A 16,677-nucleotide genomic window follows, 5' to 3' on the forward strand; every position below is an offset into this window, starting at 1 on the left:
AACTGGAGCTTCCAGGATACACACAGCTGACACATGATTCCTTATCCCCCTGCCTCCTGTGTGCAATCTGGGAGCAGGCGATAGTACCCAGAAGAATAGGTTCTGGTGGCTGAGAGCTGAGTGTCCTGGACTCCCCCACTCTCTGATTTTCATATAACAGATTTCCTGCCACAGTTTTTTTACCCAAAAAATGGGAATAGGGACAGTATCTGCTTCCCCAAATGAACTGATATTTGTAGACTCACTGCATTTACTAAGATAAGGGCTTACACGGAGTTCGCCACTTATAGCCCCAGTAAGGGCAACATTGAAATAAAGAAAAAGACTCAATGTCTCAGTCTTGACCCTTTTTCCAGTCACACCATTCTAAAACCACATGACCAGTCCCCCTGAACACTACATCATCTGCCCCAACCTCATAGCTCACCTCTTAACTCCTTCTAGACAAATGTCCTTTGATGACAGATGTCCGCAAAACCAACATACCTGTTTCAAAGTCTCTTCAGGGACATTTCAAAATGCAGCAGCTTGAGAAGGTTCAGGAAGCCAACGTTCCCAAATCTGCCAGTAAGCTTTCTACCTGCAGTCAGCTGCTTAGAGCCTCAACCCTGCTTCTGGCCCCAAGTCTGACTGTGCAGGACCCCTCATGTCTAAGAGGCAGGAGGCTCCCAGGGGGATGAAGCAGAACCTGGTGCAGGTTTCTGGGTGTCCGTAAAGACCCAGGACAAGCGCTGCCTAAAATTGATCCTGGACAGCCAAGTCTACAGTGTTCTGGCTCCTTTCTTGGTTTGAAAGTGAAAGTAACAAGATGCATTCCCAAGAGGACTCTGCCCTACCTTGTGGACAGGGCACCTGGTTATCAGGGAGGAAAGATCAGGACCCAGGCACTGAGGAGGATTGGATCAGGTACTTTGAAACAACGCTTCAGGATGTGGCAGACAGACACACATTTGGTGAACAACCACTGCACTCCAAATTGGTTTGCTCCCAGATCTTAGCATGAGGAACTGTGTATGGCCCAGCCAACGCTGATGCTTCCCTAGGGAGAGCTGTATCTGTACCACAGACTCAGGACCAAAATACCCTCCTGCAGGAGACACAGAGCACATTATCTGCCTGTCTTCACAGTAGCTGCTTCTCTTTCCCTCACAACAGAGGACACAGGAGTTCTCACAACCAGGCTGCATGCAAGGGGTTACCTAGGGTTTCAAATAGGTTCCCAACCACCCTCGCTTAACCTGGCAAAACAGAGGCCTCTCAAGGGAGTCCCAACTGCTGCAGCCCCTCCTCATCAGGCTCATTCTCCTCCCAATCCTGTGGCCTTCTCTAGATCTTTTAACTTGCTCATTTCCTTGAGGGATTCCCCTGATCTGTCACTTCTAGGGCTCGCTCTGGCCACTGCCCATTGCTCTCCTAGATGCTCCCTCCTAATGTGCACCGACACAGGCTCATCAGAGTTTTGACTCCCGTTCTCCACCACAGTCCTGATATGTGTTCATGTGAGGAGCATCTGTGGAAACCACTGGAGGAGGCACTGTGAGTCCTGCTGATGGACAGTACCTGCTAATCACTTCACGAAGACTCCCTCACACTGGCTGCTCAGTCCAAAATCAGGAAACAACATTGTTCATCAAGAAACAAGTTGTTAGCTCTGATCTAAATAAGTCAGACTCTGGGTGGACATAGTGATGCACCATGTTCTGTTTTTCTCACTACCTCCAACTCAGTAAATGATCAAAAAGCTGCATACAAACTTGGCCACAAGGTGGCAGCAGAGCCTGAAGTAACCAGGAGAGATCCACCTGGACCCTTCTACCCACCCAGCCCCTCTTTCTAACTGACCCCCCACAGGTGCTGCAGGTTATCTCTGCTAACCTCTCTGGGGCCTGCTACTTTGGGAGTGTTTCAGGTGTGTTTCCCACTGATAGTCACATTCTCCTTACGAGGAATTTGTGCTTTTCTTCTTCCCATGCTCTGTAGGTCACATACAACTGAACTTGAGAATCACACTCAGAGATATAGGGTAATAGCACACCCACAATCTCAGGTAACAAGGCAGGGCTCAACAGAGTCACATACCCAACGTGAGTATATTTTAATACACACTAGCAAATAAAAAAAATGCTGCACAGTTATAACATAAATACAAATGCTGCATTAAAAGAGATGAGACTAAAGGGTTGGGGTTTTTGTTTTGTTTAGTTTTTTTTTTTTTTTTTTTTTTTTGCCTTTTAGGGCATACCAGGTGATGCTCAGAGGTTATTTCTGGAGCCTGCATCTGCACTCAGGAATTACTCCTTACATGTCGGGGACCATATATGATGCCAGTGATTAAGCCTGATTTGGTTGCGTGCAAGGAAAATGCCCTACCTTCTGTACTATTGCTCGATCCCCAAGACCAAAGCTTTTGTAGAAGTTTCAGTGTTTTTTTAATAGTGGTGGATGGTACACTCTGTGTGGTGCTCAGGGATTACTAACTCTGCATTCAGGTGTCATTCCTGGCAGTGCTCAGGGGACCATATGGGATGCCCAGGATCAAATCTAGGGCTGACCACATGTGTAAAGCAAACCCACTACCCTCTGTACTATTGCTCCAACCCAGTACTTATAATATGTTTTCTGCCTAAAAATAAATTTTTGGAGTCCCCCTGAGGATGTTGTCCTAAACTATTGTGCCCCATTAGAGCTCAGCTGAGTTCAGAGGGTCCTGGCTCTCGGGTGCTGTCCACACAGCCACATGACCCAGGCAGGTCTCCTCATCCTGATGAGTTTCTGTTGCTCAACTCTGAGGTGGGAAGGTAAGACTCTCTTCAAGGAGTGTTGGAAAATTCATATAATGGTCAGAGTGAAATGGTCCAGAGTTATTAGAGGACTCAAACCCATCCCAGGGATCCCTGGAATCTTGAAGACCTGGCCTGCATGGCCATGGAAGAGTGAGCAAATTCCTTCAGGCCGTTGACTGGGGCCACCACATGGTCAGCACTGGTACTAGCTCTGTCCTCATTCCGTGCTTGTGCTACCAAGGAATCTGCCTGAGAGACTCTGGGCAGTTGAGTGTGCATCTGTCACCTGTCCCATAAACAGTATGGATGAAAGCAAAGCCCCTACATATTCCGAGGTCATCTGTCTGGTGTCCCTCACCCCCTCTTTCTCTCCATTATTCCTTTATTTAGCCCTTTCCTTCTTTTTCTTTCATTTTCTCTCCAATAGGGGAAGTACTGGGGGTAGGGGGTTTCCTATCAAGCAGTGTTCCAATGACACGAGTGTCCCTCCAGAGACCCTCGGCCAACCAGGCAAGTAGTTCAGTGTGAAGGTGCTGCTCAGGCACTTTGTTGCTGGGGTTACCTGGATCATCCTAGATGCTTCGGGGGGGGGGGGGGGGAGCCATACAATGCTGGAAATTGAACTTGCTTGGCAGCAGGTGGGGGAGCCATACAATGCTGGAGACTGAACTGGGCTTGGCTGCATGCAAGGCAAGTGCCAAAAACTCTGTACTATAGGTCTGACCCTTAAATACAAACAAACAAACACTTTCCTCACGTTGTTCATCGATTTGCTCGAGCGGGCCCAGTAACGTCTCCATTTTAAGATTGTTACTGTGTTTGGCATATGTCACGGGTAGCTTGCCAGGCTTTGCTGTGCGGGCAAGATACTCTCGGTAGCTTGTCAGGCTCTGCGAGAGGGGTGCAGGAATTAAACCCGGCTCAGCCAGGCTGGCTGCGCACAAGCAAAAGCCCTACCCGCTGTGCTATCACTCCAGCCCTGACTGGGGGCACCCTCAGAGGCACAGTGAACCCTAAGTATTGAAATATTTTATGATGGTCCTTTTCCCAGGTCTCGCTCCTATTCCTTTACCTATCATGTCAGGTTTCCTCACTTCCTCTGTGTGAGTTCAAAAAGCGTGGGCGCGCAGGACATTAGAGTTCAGTGGCTGAAAACCATTCTCCACACACACACACACACACACACACACACACACACACACACACACACACACCGGGCCCACAGTGACAGACAGATGAAGGAACGGAGGAAATAGAAGAATGGAGGAAATGGAAGAACAGGTGGTTGATAGTTAGGAACAATTTACTCCATTCTCATTCTCCTCTCTTACAGCTTCAGTCTCCCTACTTCTTTTACAGTGTAGTTATTTCTCCTTTCTTCTTCTCCTTTTCTCTTACAGAGTAGGTATATAGAAATCATGAAGGGTGGGTGGTACACATGGGGGCTATTGAACATTACCATAAGAATAAACAGATGTAAAGTCTATGCTTCACCAAATAAAGGGCGTTTGGAGGATCCTCCCAGGATGGGAGATGCATGCTGAAAGTAGACTATAGACCAAACAGGATTGCCATTTAATGCCTCTTATGCAAACCACAGCACCTGAAAGGGGAGAGAGAACAAAAGGGAATGCCCTGCCATGGAGGCAGGGTTGGATGGGGAAGATGGGGGGTGGGAGGTATACTGGGACCCATGGTGGTGGAAATTGGGCACTTGTAAAGGGATGGGTACTTGATTATTGTATAACTGAGACCCAAACACAAAAATTTGTAAATCTACAACTGTACTTAAAGGTGTTTCACTAATAAAAATTTAAAAAAATAAAATAAAGTCCCTGCTTCAGGGGAAGTTCTTCTGGAAGATTAACTCAAGGAAAAAAATCTCATCTGGGAATTCAGCCTTCCAAATTACTAGGAGATCCGCTCAAGAGTGGGATCTCACCTATGGTGTATTGCTTTCTCCTTTCCTTAGCTAGTAATTCATTTAAACAATCATAGAAAATGTACTGTTTACTAATATTTCTAGTCATTTGTATGAACACAATAAGAGATATATTAAGCTAAAAGGGTGGCTCTTCCTGGGGACATCTTGCTATATATCCCAGACTAGAGTACTCAGGCCAGGCTAGATTTTCCTAACCCCAGCAGCGTCCATCAGTTATTTCTTTATGGGTCAGGACAGAGTTTGTTCCATGACCGTGCTCTTAACTGATTATACTTCTTATGTCGCTTAGCTTGTCCTTTTTCCTTGCCAGGGTAGCTTATAGCTTCCCCTGGTCCATCCTTGTACCTTACCGGTACCCTCTTTTGGGGGCTGTTAGGAAGTAAGGGTGACTGAGGCTTAAGGCAAGTAAATATGATGAGTGCCAGGAGTAAATATTATTCAGAGTTAATAAACTCCCATGTTACAAAAGCAAAGCATTAACTGTTTTCCTGTGCCTATACAAAAAGGACATTGCTAAACCATACAAAGGACATAAAGGAAAGAGAAAAGCATTATCTCATTATTAGTGTCTAATGGAATTGGATGTGCCTCAGGAGCACTGTTGGTAGGAGTAACTCAATAAAACTATATTCCCTACAGGAGGAGCAAGGTCAAACCAATGTTATCCATCTCTGGTATTCTGAGAAGCACGGTGCAGAGCCCACTGAGGAGGTGCAGGAACTAGGGTCGAGGTTGGGAAGGGACTCTCAGGCAATGTCCAGGAGGGACTGGGCAGACTCCTCCTGCTAGTAAGCGACCCCTTAGAAGTCCTGGCACCACCTTCGGTTGGGCACTTCAGTCAGACGCTTTGGTGTGGAGACTGAGCCTCAGCTGGAAGGACAGTGGTGGCTGCTCTTCGCTGTCCTCCCTGCCCCAGTGCCCACTGTTCTTCCAGCCAACTCAGGAAACTTTCCCTGGGCATGGGCTCTGCTCCTCTCTCCTCCCAGAAGGAATCCAGGGTCCGGCACTCAGGGCAACTTCAGATTTCAGGGCAGGATTATCGTTCTGGGGCAGATCAGAGTCCAAGGTCCCCTTTCTCCTCCCCTTTCCTGTGAGTTAAGAGTAGCTGGAGTGGGGTTGGGCCTCAGGGGAGGGCGGGGCTGCAGGGTGCCCCTCCCCCTCCATGAGGTTCTGGTTGAATGTTCCTGCACTACATGGAGGGCCCAGGCCTGTGCCTTTATCTCTGTCTGAGTGGGTGAGAGCCAACGACTATCAATATAGTAGCAGTAGTGCCGTTGGTGGGTATCAGTAAAATTGGGTTCACTCCATCTTTTCAGTTCCTCATATCAAAATTCTCCTCTTTTACCCTAGGCCTTGAGAAATCCCCCATTGAACAGGGATATCTCAATAGGTGTTACTCAGTGTCAGTTGGGTGTGAGTTGAAAGCTAGTGGGTTCCTTGCTATCAGTTACCTTTTGGTGATTTTTCCCTTATGTTTTCTTTTTGAGGGGAAAGCACATTGTTAATCTCAGGGGTTACCTGTATATTGCTCAGAGGACAAACAAGTATTGCAGTGCCAGAAATCAAACCTGGACTCCATCAGGCAAAGCATGCACTCACCCACTGAGACATCTCATGACACAATTCTCAGTTTTGAATTAAGATTTACTTCCTGGACTGGAAAGATAGTACAGTGGCTAAGGTCTTTTCCTTGCACACAGCCAACTCTGGTTTGAATCCCTGGCACTACATATGGTCCCCTGTGCAATTGTGATCAGTGATCACAGAGTCAAGATGAATCCCTGAGCACCACTGGTGTGGGCCAGAAACAAATGAACAACAAAAATATTAGGTCCCCAATATTCCTGAGTCTAAGTGAAACAAGCAGAAACAGACTTGGGGATGACACAGTAGGACATGTTCAGGATTACCCAAAAGTCCTGGCTTTTCTCAGAGCCTTTCTGCTTTTGACCCGTCTTCCAGAACTAAGACATTCCCACACAAATAAAACAATAGCAAGGGAGGGGAGGAAAGTCACAGAAAGGGAGAGGATATTTTCCCACCAGATTGATAAAGCAATAAGATATCACAAAGAACAGGCACACATCACAAAGAACAAATCAAATGTTGGCATGGATGTGAGAAAAAGAGACCCTTATTATTGCTGGTTTGAATGTCAACTGGCCCAATCTTTTGGGAAAACAATATAGACACATGTCAAAAAAAAAAAAAAACAGGAATTGATCTTCCATATGAACCAACGCTCTACTTTTGGGCTACTACTCAAAGGGTTCAAAACTCAATTTAGAGAATACACCTGCACTCCCACCATTACAGAAATCTGACCAAGATTCAGGCACAGACACTGACAGGCTAGAGGGAGAGCCAAGTTTTATTGGCTCTTTATTTATTTGTTTACTCATGACCCTCATCCTGGCTAATGGCAAAATGGGTCAAGTCATGAACACAGTTCACAAAGAGCTTGTGTAGGTTAGATACGGGATATACTGATTCCATGGGAATAATTCTGTCAACTAACATACAGAATGCTTGCTAACAAATGTAGTATTTGGTACAGTCAGTCATTGATACATTGTTTTAATTTCCACATAGACATTAACTGAATATTTCTGTGACCTCATTTTGCTTCTGTCCAAGCAATCAAATGATCTGCCTCTTATGCTCTGCTTTTATTATTACTTTATGATTTATGATCTAATCTTCCTTGCCTAATTCACTCAGAGGTCCTGCCTCTAGATTCCTGTTTCTCCTCCTAATTTTCCTAGCACACTATTTTCATTGCAGCACTATTCACGCTGGTCAAACTCAAGACTAGAGCCATAGTTCCACGGGTAGGGCGTTTGCCTTGCACGTGGCCAAACCGGGTTCGACTTCCAGCACCCATATGGTCCCCCAACCACCGCCTGGAGTGATTCCTGAGTGCAGAGCCAGGAGTAACCCCTGACCATCGCAAGGTGTAACTCAAAAAGCAAAAAAAAAGTGAAACTCTGGAACATCCCAAGTGTCCAAGATCAGATGACTGGCTAATGAAGCCATGGTGCATATACACAATGGAATACTAGTCAATTATGAGAAAATATGAAATCAAGTAATTTGCTGCTACATGGATGGATTTGGTCTGGTGATGTTAGGAGGAGAGGGCAGACACTGAATGATCTCTCTCATATGCAGAGTATAGAGAAACATGGTAAGTTAATAGCAAATACCCAAAGGTAATAGAAACTGAGAACTGGTCTTTAGTAGGAAGTTGACCACAGGGAAAATTGGGGAACACTGGGACAACGGTGGAGGAAGTGAACACTCTGGTTGAGAATGTCATGCTGAGATTTTTGTATGCATGGAGCCCTTCCATTAACAGTCTGTAAACCACAATGTCTAAGGTAAAGGTAAAGGTAAAGGCCCTCCCGTTGATCATCGATTTGCTCGAGCGGGCCCAGTAACGTCTCCATTGGAGACTTTGTTGTTACTGTGTCTGGCATATCGAATACTCTCGGTAGCTTGCCGGGCTCTCCGAGAGGGGCGGAGGAATTGAACTCGGGTCGGCCATGTTGGCTGCGTGCAAGGCAAACGCCCTACCCGCTGTGCTATCGCTCCAGCCCTAAAGGCCCTCCCATTGATCATCGATTTGCTCGAGTGGGCCCAGTAACGTCTCCATTGGAGACTTTGTTGTTACTGTGTTTGGCATATTGAATACGTCACAGGGAGCTTGCCAGGCTCTGCCATGCGGGCGAGATACTCTCAGTAGCTTGCCGGGCTCTCCGAGAGGGGCAGAGGAATCGAACTCGGGTCGGCCATGTTGGCTGCGTGCAAGGCAAACGCCCTACCGCTGTGCTATCGCTCCATGTTTTTCAATTTAATTTACTATTGATCAGAAGGAATATCAGGACAGTGGTGGAGAGCATGAACACTTTGGTGGTAGTGGTGTGCAATAACTTCGTACATCACAAATATAAACTTTAAAACTTTTATGATATTACCTAAAATCTAATAAAAATGTTATAAAATTAAAAACAAACTCAACAAAATTGGGATAGATGGAGCATAACTCGAAATAGTAATAGCCATTTATAAAAATCCATGGCCAACACCATACTCAATAGAAAGAAACTAAAGGTCTTCACCCTGAGATCAGACACAAAGCAAAAACGCCACTTTATACAAATAGAAGAGATGGAGATCCAAAAGCACTTTATTTTTTAAAAAGTAGTTTACTTAAAATAATGTTCAAAGACAGCAAATAACTAAGAATCAACTTAACAAAGGATGTGAAAGAAATAGAATACGGGTGCCAAACTAACTTCTCTATCAGGTGTGTGGATCCCTCTGGCTGCTGCCCATACACCCCGCTCCCCACCACCACCGGAATCTGGGTCCTCCACCCAAATGGAAGCTCCTCCACCCAGCATCTCTCCTGAGAAACACCCTCCCCTGCCAGCCACTGCCCCCAGAGCTCTGAGATAACAGTTATTAGGCTCACATGTCTTTACCTATCAATGAACCCTGGTAACACAAAAAGATAGTCCCATTTCAGGGGGAAAAACATACAACAACACACGGGAAAAAAACTACAAAATGCAAAGGTCACAATGGTAAAACAATGCAGAAACTCACCAGGCTTAATGATTAAAGTTGCTAGCCCCTGAAGCTGGAGTGATAACACAGTGGGTAAGGCGATTGCCTTGCACGCGGCCAACTCGGGTTGGATTCCCAGCATCCCATATGGTCCCCTAAGCACAGCCAGGAGTAATTCCTGAATGCAGGTAAAGGTAAAGGTAAAGGCCCTCCCGTTGATCATCGATTTGCTCAAGCGGGTCCAGTAACGTCTCCATTGGAGACTTTGTTGTTACTGTGTCTGGCATATCGAATACTCTCGGTAGCTTGCCGGGCTCTCTGAGAGGGGCGGAGGAATCGAACTCGGGTCGGCCATGTTGGCCGCGTGTAAGGCGAACGCCCTGCCCGCTGTGCTATCGCTCCAGCCTGAATGCAGAGCCAGAAGTAACCCCTGTGCATCGCTGGGTGTGACCCAAAAATCAAGAATAAATAAATAAATAAAATGCTAGCCCAGAGGAATCAAACAGAAGTAATGTATTCTATAACCTCTCAATAAGGAATTATTTTTTTAGAGAGTAACAAATGTTTTTTATTTATTTTTTTATTAGTGAAAGACAATGAGGTACAGTTGTAGACTTACAAACTTTGGTGCTTGTGTTTCAGTTATACAATGATCAAGTATCCATCCCACCACCAGTGCCCATTCTCCACCCCCACCAATACCAGTATCCCTCCCACCCCTCGATCCCCCCCATCCCACCCTGCCTCTGTGGCAGGGCACTCCCTTTTGTTCTCTCTCTCCTTTTGAGTGCTGTGGTTTGCAAAAGAGGCATTGGGTGGCAACCGCGTTCAATCTATAGTCTACTTTCAGCGTGCATCTCCCACCCTGGGCGGATCTTCCCAGCACCCTTTTTTTGGTGCTCCCTTCTCTATCTGAGCTGCCTTTACCCCTACAGTGTGCAGCTGGCCTCGAAGCTATGGAGTAAACCTCCTGGTATTTATCACAGCTATTCTTAGGTGTTAGTCTCCTTCAATAAGGAATTTAAAATGGAGCTTTTAAGGATAAATAAGCAGTTCAAAGAAGCAATGAAACACACTGCTGATAAAATACAAGAGGATATGAAAGCGGAGGAGAGAAACAGGTAAGCAGAAATGACAGACCTAAAAAACTTGATAGGTGAAATGAAAAATTCAGTGGAAGGCCTCAGGAATAGAGGAATAACATAAGAATCATTGGAGTCCCAGAGGTACAGAAAAAAACCCTGATGAAAAAGAAACTGTCAAACACATAATTGCTGAGATGTTCCCAGAGCTGAGGAGCACATGCAAACAGATTCAGGAGGTTCGAAGGGTACTAGCTGAAAGAAATACTAATAAAAATACTCCAACACACATCTTTATCAGAATGATGAGAATCATAGAGATAAAATGCTGAAAGCAGCATGATCAAAGAAAGAAATTGCATGTAAAGGAGCATTCTTAAGATTCACAGCCAACTTATCTCTTGAAACCCTATGGGCCCCAAAATAGTGGTGGGATACAGTGGAAAAAATTAATAAAAGTAAAGTAAAGTAAAGGCCCTCCCGTTGATCATCGATTTGCTCGAGTGGGTCCAGTAACGTCTCCATTGGAGACTTTGTTGTTACTGTGTCTGGCATATCGAATACGTCACGGGGAACTTGCCAGGCTCTGCCGTGCGGGCGAGATACTCTAGGTAGCTTGCCGGGCTCTCCGAGAGGGGCGGAGGAATAGAACTCGGGTCGTCCATGTTGGCTGCATGCAAGGCAAACGCCCTACCGCTGTAAAATTCAATTAAATAAACGCCTCACCAAGAATACTTTACTCACTTAGACTCTCATTTGTATCTGAAGGAACAACACAGAGCTTCACAGATAAACAACAACTCAGGCACTTGATAGACTCAAAACCATGGTTACAAGAGCAACTAAATAGGCTACTTTAATATAAGACAAGCCCCTCAAATGCACCAAACTTTGGAAAAAAGATGGGACAAAACCCCTTAAGAGTAATCTCTCTCAACGTCAATGGGCTAAATGCACCAATTAAAAGACCCAGAGTGACAGGATGGACCAGAAAAATGAACCCAACATTCTTCTGCCTGCAAGAAACACATATGAACAGTCATAGAAAACAAAGATTCAAAGTGAAAGGATGGAAAACAATTCTACAAGCAAAAACACTCTCTCCTAAAAGCTGGAGTGGCCATACTAGTACCAGGTCTCATAGACTTCAGAATGAAGGTTACAAGAGACATTAAGGTCACTTCTTAATGACCAAAGGAAATGTACGTCAAGAAGAACTCTCACTCCTAAATGTATATGCACCTAATGAAAAACCACCAAAATACTAAAAATGACTTATGTGGGCACGTTCTTCCTCCCTGAAAAATGCTTGTACAGCTATAAACTTTCCTCTTAACACTGCTTTTGCTGTGCCCCATAAGTTCCAGTAACTCATGTCTACAATCTCGTTCATTTGTGGGAATCTTTTGATTTCCTCTCTAAACCACTAGTTGTTCAGTAGTTTAGTTTCCAGGATAAATTCCTGGGCTCCTATAATCTCTCATAGCTAACCCAAGAAGACTTCAAGAAAGTCATTGACAGCAACACAATAATAGTTGGAGATTTCAACACCACTTTATCACTTCTAAGTAGATCAACCAGACTCAAGCTCAGCAAGGACACACTTTATCTGAGGGACAAAATGGAACACAGGGGTATAGTAGATAAATATAGGACAGTTCATCCACAAAGAGCTGAACACACATTCTTCTCAAGTGCACATGGGACGTTCTACAAGATAGTCCACACACGGTCCACAAAACATACCTTCATAAAATTGAGGATAGAAATTGCATCAACAATCTTTTAAGACCATGATGCAGTAAAAATAGAAGTAAATCACACAGGAACAGAAATCCAAATAAAACACCTGGAAATTAAACTCCTGAACAACTAGTGGCTTAGAGAGGAAATCAAAAGATTCCCACAAATGAACGAGAATGAAGTCATGAGTTATCAGAACTTATGGGGCACAGCAAAAGAAGAGTTAAGAGGAAACTTCATAGCTCTACAAACATTCCTCAGGAAGGAAGAGCAAGCCCACATAAGTAACTTAACCTCACATTTAAGATCTTGAAGAATTACCAACAAAAGGAACCCAAACTGGGGAGGAGGAAAGAAATAATAAAACTTAGAGCAGAAATTAATGACATGGAAACCCAAAAAACAATCCAAAATATCAATGAAACTAAGAGGTGTTTCTTTGAGGAAATGAACAAGATGAATAAACCACTAACTAGACTCACAAAGAAAGAGAGAGAGGAAAGCCCCTGATAAACAGAAGTGGGGAAAAAAGGGGGACATCACAACAGAAACCACAGAAATTCAGAGGATAATCAGAGATTACTTTGAGAAACTCTTTTCCACGAAGCTATACAACCTCAAAGAAATGGATGAATTCCTGGACTCCTATAATCTCTCAAAGCTGACCCAACAAGACTTGGAATTCCTGAACAGACCTATCACTATCAAGAAAATTGAAATAAGAATTAAAACTCTCTCAAAAAACAAAAGCCCTGGCCCATATGGAATCACAAGTGAATTCTTCCAAATCTTTTAAGAGGACCTACTCCCAATCCTGTTCAAGCATTTCCAAGAAACAGAAACACTTCCAAACAGTTTCAATGAGGCAAATATCACCCTCATACCAAAAGAAGACAGAGACACCACAGGAGAAAGAGAATTACAAACTGATATCCCTAATGAATACAGATGCAAAGATCCTCAACAAAAATAATAGAAAATAGAATTCAATGACTCATCAAAAAGATCATACACCACGACCAAGTAGAATTTATTCCAGAAATGCAAGAGTGGTTTGATATTCAAAATGACATGATACTACACTTAGAGAACCCTAAAGCCTCTACCAAGAAGTTCCTAGAAACAATAAACTTGTATATTAAAGTCACAGGCTATAAAATCAATACCCAAAAGTCCATGGATTTCCTATATGAAAATATGAAAGAGACGAAAGTGATATGAAAATTATCACAATCGTGCCTTATAAAATCAAGTGTCTTGGAATCAGCTTAGCTAAGGAAGTAAAGGACCTATGCAAAGAAAATTACAAAATGCTACTTCAAGAAATAAAAAGAGGGTGGAGTTCATGCACAATTCAATCATCCTGATCAGTGGCTGAATAAATAGCAGTACTCCTACATAAAAAAAAAAGAAAGAAAAAGAGGACATGAGGAATGGAAAAACGTTCCTCGCTCATGGATTTGGAGAATTAACATTGTCAAAATAACAATACACCCCAAAGCATTATACAGATTCAATGTGATCCCTATAAGGATACTCATGACATTTTTCAAAGAAATTGATCAAACACTCCTGAAATTCATATGAAACAATAAGCTCCCATGAATAGCTAAAGCAATTCTTGGGAGAAAAAGATGGGAGGCATCATATTCCCCAACCTCAAACTGTACTACAAAGCAGAGTTGGAATATTAAATGTAACAAATTATTGTGTACAACATTATAAAATAAAGTAATTTTTAAAAAGTAAAAGAGAGAGACTCTCTTGACAATTGGCAAAAGGAGAGCTAGACACTGGAGGATTTCTCTGTCAATGGGAAGTCATCCATGCCAGCCAATTTTTCAGGGAGTTGTGCAGCTCAGGCTGGAACAAGGATTTATTCTTTTCAGGAACAAAAGAGAACAGTCTTAGCCTATTCCCAGGTTCCTTCTCCTCTGTTCTGTCACCTAACTTCACAGGGGAAAAAATTTCAGAACAGTGATACAAGAAATTATGTTTGGGAAGTAAACAGAGAGAGAAAGAGTTTGGGATTTAAGAGAGTATTTAGCCATTTCCAGAGTGGAGGGAGCCATGTACACAATCCGAATTAGAAATACAAATGCCTAAGATGCAAAATGCACCAGAGAGCACAAGCACAGGCTGAGATTCTGACCACCTCCCCAGATGAGGAAATGCAGCATTTTACTCCATAACGTTACTTTATATACAGATTTCTCAAACTGACTCCTAAAGTCTCTTGCTAGCATGGTTCTGTTGATGGTCTCCCTTAATATTCTTATAGTCTTTTGTTCCAGCAATCTGAGTCACTCCCCTCAGGTAATCCAGTCACTCTCTAGAAATGAAATTCTGTTTCTTAAAACTTTTCTGGGCTTCTCAAATGGGTCCGATAGTTCAAAGGACTTCATTCCTCTACAGTGGTTTTGATTCTAGACAGTGTCTTCCCAATACATTTTACCAAGTCCCCATTATTTGCCTGCAACAAAATCCCTTATATCAAAAAGGTACAATTTAAATGGAAGAGGGACAAATGTGATGAATAATACAATAACTTAGGATACTTAAGATTCACAAAGTCACTCCAGAGAATATAACTGTGGTCCTTAATGTAGAGATGAATAATTCTGAAAAATGTGAACACTTTCAAAACCCTTCACACATACTGTAAGCTGGACCAGGGCCTCCTACAAATTACATCACAGTTTAGATGGTTTTAACAGCCAGAATCCAATTAGAAGAGAGAAATCACATCAGTCATTTGAAGATAGAAAAACTGATATAAAGAATTATTAACTAATAAGTGGTCATTTCTACTAAAGAAAAGTCTAAGGAGCATAGAAATAGCAGATATGGGGAGGAGAGACTCCCTATAGAGTCGAGGCAGAGTCTCCCTATGAAGGAAGAACTTTAGGAAAGGATCCTTAAATTGACAAATATAGGAAGGTGATGAAGTTCAATATTATGACACAGTCCAAGAGTTCTAGGCATAAGCCTCCCACTGCTAGTATGTCAAGATTCCCTTTAGATAATGGCCTGTGTCAGTGCCAGACATGCTCATTAAGAGAGATCAGGACTTCTGATCACACTGGTATCACATATTAAATTCAGGAAGAAAAGTACCACAACTAGAAGAGAAGCCATTTCCTCATCTGTGACATGAATGTCCCCTCCATGCACATAGATGACAAAAATTAAGATGGCACACAGGAAATAGTTATATGGGCCAGATCCAGTATTACACTGCATGGCACTGAAGGAGGGATTTGGACTGAGGTCATAACCTGATGGTAGAAATCTTGTTGTCCACTTTTTATCTATACATATTATTTATACACATTAAAATCTCATATGAACCTTACATTTTTTGTGGTTCCGTGTTTTTAGTTTCTGTTTGTGTGTGTGTGTGTGTGTGTCTTCTTTATTTTTCTTTTTTTTGGGGGGAGGGGGTGCCGGCAATCAAACCCAAGTTCTCTCCACTGAGTGGTGTTTGAAGTGACCCTTGAGAACAGAATAGGAGTAATCCTTGAGCAATACTGAGTGAAGCCTAATCCCTCCCCAAACAAAAACAATATTATAAATATCATAATGGGTAGGGCAAGGCAAATACAGCCGACCCAGGTTTGATTCCTCCGTCCATCTCGGAGAGCCTGGCAAGCGACTGAGAGTATCCCGCCCTCACAGCAGAGCCTGGCAAGCTCTCCGTGGCATATTCGATATGCCAAAAACAGTAACAACAAGTCTCACAATGGAGACGTTACTAGGGCCCGCTCGAACAAATCGATGAACAAAGGGAGGACAGTGCTACAGTGCTACTATGTGCTCAAATATTTAAGGGAATAAGACATTAACTGTTCCATAATTAGTATGCATTAAATTTTATATTCAGCTTTTCTTTGAGTGTGATCAATGAGCACAAGAACCAAGAGTAAGCTCTGAAAATAGCAAGGTGTGACCCCAAAAAACAAGCAAACAAAACTCTTTAGTCACATCTTCATTTGGTAGCAGCTCTCTTGGTTTTTTTTAATTAATTAATTAATTTTTATTAGTGGAACACCATGAGGTAGAGTTGTAGACTTACAAACTTTTGTGCTTGGGTTTCAGTTACACAATGATCGAGTATCCATCCCTCCACCAGTGCCCATTCTCCACCACCAATTATCCCAGTAGCCCTCCCATCTCCACCCCACTCTGTGGCAGGGTATTCTCTTTTGCTCTCTCCTTCCTTTAGGGTGTTGTAGTTTGCAATAGAGGTATTAAATGGTCATTGTGTTCGGTTTACAGTCTACATTCAGCACGCATCTCGCATCCGCATCCGAGTGAGACTTCCAAATGTACTTTACTTGGTGTTCCTTCTCTCTGAGCTGCCTTTTCCCCCAGCATGTGTTGCCAGCTTCCAAGCCATGGAGCAGACCTCCTGGTACCTAACTCAACTATTCTTGGGTGTTCAACTCCCATTCTGTTACTTCATGTTCCCCAGATGAGCAGCTCTCTTCTTTCCATCTAATGTTGACATGAGGCGAAGTCAGTTCCTTCACCTTAACTCCATAAATCAACA

Source organism: Sorex fumeus, unplaced genomic scaffold (assembly GCF_029834395.1).
Source record: "Sorex fumeus unplaced genomic scaffold, SorFum_2.1 ptg000063l, whole genome shotgun sequence".
Lineage (NCBI taxonomy): Eukaryota > Metazoa > Chordata > Mammalia > Eulipotyphla > Soricidae > Sorex > Sorex fumeus.